Consider the following 6675-nt stretch of genomic DNA (forward strand, 5'->3'; position numbering starts at 1 on the left):
ACCCGTCAAGTTTGAGGAACGTGCGACCCCCAGTCTCCGAGAAAATCAGTTTTTACTAATTTGACCCCTGGATGACCTTGGGTGACCTTGACCCACTAACCAATACAAACTTGTTCTGTATGGGGTCAAGATGCATCCACCTTTACAAGGTCAACAAATGCCAACAAATAGCTACCAAACGAGTGGTGAGACTGACATGAAGAAGCAGAGCTGCGACCCTATGCCCAGCTTGGCGTCCTTTTCAGGACGGGCGGCTATAGCCGTCGAAGGCAAGGGTGTCCCAGTTCTACAACTGAATGTTGCAGGTCTCACCAATGCTAAACTGAACATCATTGAGCAACTGGCCTTCAACAACAAGGTCAAAGTCATCCTCCTGCAGGAAACTCACTGCCAGACAGACGACAAACTGGTCCTTCCAGATTTTGTTCTTGCTGCCTCCACCCTTAACAACCACCATGGCCTGGCGACTTTCGTCAAGAAAGACATGCAATGGTCACTTGAAGCGAGATCCTCACCAGAGTCCATGCTTGAATGGCTGGCTGTCAAGGTCCAGGATACAACCATCGTCAATGTATACAAACCTCCACCTGTGCACCTGACTGACACATCATTGCCATCTTTTAGTTCTCCCTGTCTGTATGCAGGGGACTTCAACTGCCACCACACAGATTGGGGATACTCCAGATGTACACAGGATGGGGAATGCCTTAACAACTGGGCCTCTGCAAACGACCTTACCCTTCTCTACAACCCGAAGGAGCCTGACAGCTTCCACTCTCCGCGCTGGAACACAGGTTCAAATCCGGACCTTGCCTTCGCAAGCACCTCCTTGGGCCACGAGTTTCCCACACGGCGAGTCCTTGACAGATTTCCACGATCTCAACACCGACCTTCGCTGATAACATCTCCATCTCTCGTAGCATCAACCACAAGCAAAGCAGTGAAGCGCTGGAACTTCCGCAAGGCTAACTGGGAACAGTTTCAACGGATAACAAACCAGCGGGTCTCAAGGCTACCACGCCCAGACAGCGAAGACTTGGACTCATCATACAAGGCCTACTGCGATCTGCTCATCTATGCAGCAAAGCAGTCAATCCCACGTGGCTAGAGGAGCTACATCCCATGCTGGGACGATGAATGCTAAGAGCTGTACAACGATTACATCGAATCTGAACCAGGTGAGAAGTCACAAGCAACTGCTTCCACACTGCTGTCACGCCTAGATGAGAAGCGCCAAGAACGCTGGGCTGAAACTGTCGAGTCAATTGACTTCACTCACTCCTGCCGTAGAGCATGGCACACAGTCAACCAACTAACTGGCCGGGAAACTTCATCCCCAACCAAGTGTCTAGTAAGTGCCAACTCCATCGCATCTCAGCTAGTCCAGAACGGTCGTTTCAAGAACCCAGATCGTGATTTTTCAAGATGCGTTGCCAAGGAAGTGGCCAGACTCTGGAAGACGGATACCCATGACACGGAGCTAACCAACCAGTTCACAGTGGAGGAAATGTCATCAGCTATCAAACTGCTGAAAGCAGGCAAGGCCCCAGGACCAGATATCATACATCCTGAGTTCCTCCTTCATGCTGGCAACGCCGTCACCAACTGGCTACGCCTCTTTCTGTCACATTCGATGAGTCAATGCAAAATCCCGAAGATCTGGCGCAGGGCCACCGTGATCGCCCTACCGAAGCCGAACAAACCAAAGGATGATCCAAAGAGCTACAGGCCCATTTCATTGCTGTGCATCCCCTACAAACTCCTCGAGCGCCTAATCCATGCACGGGTCAACCCCATCATTGACCCCCAGCTGCCCCACGAGCAAGCTGGCTTCCGCCAGGGTAGGTCAACTGTAGACCAAGTGACCCTCCTTACGCAGGACATTGAAGATACATTTGAGAACCAGGAGAAGGCAGGGGCTGTCTTTGTGGATTTAACTGCTGCCTATGACACCGTATGGCACAGGGGACTCACTGCGAAGCTACTCCGTATGATACCGGACAGACGTATGGTACATTACATACTGAACCTGATCACAAACCGGAGCTTCGTACTGAAGACCAGTGATGGACAGCAAAGCAGACTTCGCCGCCTTAACAACGGGGTTCCTCAGGGATCTGTACTGGCTCCTTTGCTATTCAACATCTACATTCATGACCTGCCCGAGACAACATCAAAGAAGTATGGCTACGCTGATGACATAGCCATCCTGGCAACGCACAGGAAGTGGTCAAACATCGAGACGGTCCTCAGCAATGATATGGATACCCTATCAACATACCTGAGGAACTGGCGCCTGAAGCTCAGCGAAGGGAAAACAGTTTCAGCAGCTTTCCACCTAAATAACAAGGAAGCTAAGCGGGAACTAAACATCATGGTCAATAAGAGTCGACTTGCCTTCCAAGCTACCCCTACTTACCTTGGAGTGAAACTTGATAGATCGCTTACCTACCGACAACACCTGGCAGGCCTCCGCGACAAAGTCAATGAACGGGGAGCTCTTATTCGACGCCTCGCAGGAACAGGTTGGGGAGCCAGCGTTCCCACTCTACGCACTGCAACCCTGGCTTTGGTTTACGCCCTGCGAATACTGCGCACCTGTATGGAGTAGAAGCGCCCACGCACATCTAGTGGACACAAGCTTGAATAACTCTCTCCGCACCATAAGCGGTTGCCTACGTCCAACCCCAGCAGAACAGCTGCCAGTACTAGCAGGTATTCCACCGGCCGATCTGAGGAGGAAGTCGCAGACCATGGCTCTGACTCGGCGCGCTTTGAACACAGGCCACCTTCTCCATGAAGTGGTCAACAGAGACGTTCAGCAACCTCGTCTGAAGTCGCGGCACCCATTCACATCGGAGGCACATGCTTTGATCCATCAGGCACAGACCAAGGAGTCATCGGCTCACTGGACTGGCAATGAATGGCAGCAGAGATGGCAGTTGTCATCTTCGCCCCTGAAAAGCTATATCCCAGACACATCGAAATCCAGCCCTGGCTCGGATTTGCCACGCCATGCTTGGGTGAAACTCAACCGCCTGCGAACAGGAGTAGGTCGCTTCCGGGCTAGTATGCATAGACGGGGCCTCACCCAAAGCCCACTTTGTGAGTGCGGGATGGAAGAGCAGACGGCAGACCACATCATCAAAGCTTGTCACCTTCATCAACCCCCAAATGGAGCCAAGGGACTCAATGAAGTTGATGTTTCCACACGAGACTGGCTGCTCAACAGCAAACTTGAGATTTGAATCTCCCTCGTTAGTAGCATATACGAAAGAAGAAGATGCATCCACCCACCAAGTTTGAGGAACGTGTGACCCCTACTACCCCTAGTCTCCGAGAAAATAGGCGGACAGACAGACAGACAGAGGCACAGAGTCACAGAGGCACAGAAGCACAGAGTCACAGACTACCAGTATTATTATTAGACTATGCCATAGTCGATTTTTGATAAACAAAAATGTTATTAATCATGATGAACGCATTCAGTTGAACTCGAAATTATACTGATATTTAGTACATCAAAATACTAGTATAAAATGGTTATGAAAAAGTTTAGGCTATATAATTATATTTGTGACAGTAAAAGTAAAGTATAGGCCCTACGTAGGCTTATATTATTGAATGCAACATTTCATAATGGCATAATTATAATGAACAATTCTAATTTTAGAATCTGCCAGTTTATTATCCGAAAAACCGACTATGGACTTTCACTTTTAAGCAGAACTTTACCCCGGGACTCACACACTGTCAATCATACTTGTTTATCAATAAAATCTAACCACAAGACTAAGCATGGTGGTACAATCGCGATAGATGCATACGTTCATCCACCAGCACAAAAGCGCCGCATTCCCTAGATAGTTGTGTACCATGTATAGTTATAATCCCGGGGGAGGCACTCCCTATCTGAAATGGCAGGGATGTGCCTCGGCCATGTTAAAAGTAGGGGGCATTCAGGTCAAATGTACAATTACAAAAATATGGGGTCATTCAGTACACAACCTGAATAAAAATGGGGTCATTCGGTAAAAAACTTTGAAAAAAGGATGGTCATTGGGGTAACAAAAAGTAAAATGGGAGTCATTGAGTACAGGATTGCCAAAAGAGTATCATTAAGTACACATAAATAAATGCCAAACTGCGTAAAAACAACTTGGCCACCTTGGAAATGTGAAAAATCTCATTATTTCTGGAGGAGAACACAAATACCACCTAAATTTGGGAATTAAAAGGGGGTCATTGGGTATAGCAGGAAATAGAAAAAGGGGTCATTGAGTACATGAGTACTTTATTAAAGGGGGTCATTGGGTAATAGGTAGGACCATAACACAAAAAAGGGGTCATTGGGTACAAGCCGGTTTGAAAAAGGGGGTCTATCCCGAGGCACATGATGCATATCTGTCATGGAAGTGCCCCCCCCCCGGGGTTATAATGGTACTAGTACGCGTCGGGAGGATTTAAACAATAACGAGATCTGGGCGACCAATCACAAGCCAGATTCATTTTTAAAGATGCATTACATCATCACCAATTTTAGTTAGGCCAGAAATTGGCCTAACTCTCAAGGCAAAGTCAGTAGTCCACTTGGGAAGCTAACAAACAGAGGGCGTCACGGTGACTGAAAAGATCAGTTGTGAAAATCTATCAATTGTGCACTCATTAATTAAATCAGAGTTTTAAGCTTAAATGTAATAGCCAGAGTAGTGCACAATTGGCAAGTGGACTACGGAGAAGTCTAGTATTATTATCTACTAGGCGGTTACCCGTATTTGGCGGTTCTCGGCTGTCGCGATTACCTGGCTGATGATGACTGTACCCACCAAGTTATGCCCATAGGACAGTTTTTACTAATTTGATCTCAGATGACCCCTTGTGAACTCGAAATGACCTTCCAAAATTTGGCTCTAAATGTTGACTGTACCCACCACGTTTCATGCCCATACAACAGTTTTTAGTAATTTGACCTTGGATGACCCCAAAATGACCGTCCAAAAATTTGACTCTAAAAGTTGACTGTACCCACCAAGTTTCATGCCCATATGACATTTTTTACTATTTTGACCTCAGATGACCCCTGGGTGACCCCGGATGACCCCAAAATGACCGTCCAAAAATTTGACTCTAAAAGTTGACTGTACCCACCAAGTTTCATGCCCATACGACAGTTTTTACTAATTTGACCTTATATGACCCCTGGATGACCTCGGGTGATCTTGGCCCACTTACATCAAACAAACTTGTTCTGTCTGAGGTCCAGATGCACCCACCCACCAAGTTTGAGGAACGTGCGACCCCTATAGTCTCTGAGAAAATAGGCGGAAAACACTTTTTACTAATTTGACCTCAGATGACCCCTGGGTGACCTTGACCCACTAACCAATACAAACTTGTTCCGTCTTAGGTCAAGCTGAACCTACCCACCAAGTTGCATGCCCATATGACAGTTTTTACTAATTTGACCCCTAGATGACCTCTGGTGACCTTGACCTACTATCCAATACAAACTTGTTCTGTCCCGGGTCAAGACGCACCCACCCGGTTCTCGGTTGGGCATGATTACCTGGCTGATTTTGGCTGTAGTCACTGTACCCACCAAGTTTCATGCCCATCGGACAATTTTTACTTATTTGACCTCATATGACCCCTGGTGACCCCTAAATGACTTTCCCAAAATTTGGCACGAAATGGTGACTGTACCTACCAAGTTTCATGCCCGTTCGACAGTTTTTACTAAATTGACCTCAGATGACCCCTGGTGACCCCGAAATGACCTTCCAAAAATTTGGCTCTAAATGTTGACTGTATCCACCAAGTTTCATGCCCATACGACAGTATTAACTAATTTGACCTCAGATGACCCCTGGTGACCCTAACATGACCTTCCAAAAATTTGGCTCGAAATATTGACTGTACCCACCAAGTTTCATGCCCATACGACAGTATTAACTAATTTGACCTCAGATAACCCCTGGTGACCCTAACATGACCTTCCAAAAATTTGGCTCGAAATGTTGACTGTACCCACCAAGTTTCATGCCCATACGACAGTATTAACTAATTTGACCTCAGATGACCCCTGGTGACCCCAAAATGACCTTCCAAAATTTGGCTCTAAATGTTGACTGTACCCACCAAGTTTCATGCCCATACGACAGTATTTACTAATTTGACCTCAGGTGACCCCAAAATGACCTTCTAAAAATTTGGCTGTAAATGTTGACTGTACCCACCAAGTTTCATGCCCATACGACAGTATTTACTAATTTGACCTTAGATGACCCCTGGTGACCCCAAAATGACCTGCCAAAAATTTGGCTCTAAATGTTGGCTGTACCCACTAAGTTTCATGTCCATACGATAGTTTTTACTAATTTGACCTCATATGACCCCTGGATGACCTCAGGTGACCTTGACTCACTAACTAATACAAACTTGTTCTGTCTATAATAGGCCTAATAACTAAAACCGGCTGTTTTATTTTTTTTTATATCGAGTTTAATTTTTTTTCTTCGCCTAATATTTTTCCACCTTCATTTCAGTGACCTGTCCTAATAGCTACACCACTGACCTCACACCTGCTTTAAAGGAGTATTTCGTGATCCTAGCATCCTCTTTTTATGACAATTTTCAGTAGATATCCACGAAAAAAGTTTATTCCCAAAATTTCAG

This window comes from Amphiura filiformis, chromosome 2 (assembly GCF_039555335.1).
Source record: "Amphiura filiformis chromosome 2, Afil_fr2py, whole genome shotgun sequence".
NCBI lineage: Eukaryota > Metazoa > Echinodermata > Ophiuroidea > Amphilepidida > Amphiuridae > Amphiura > Amphiura filiformis.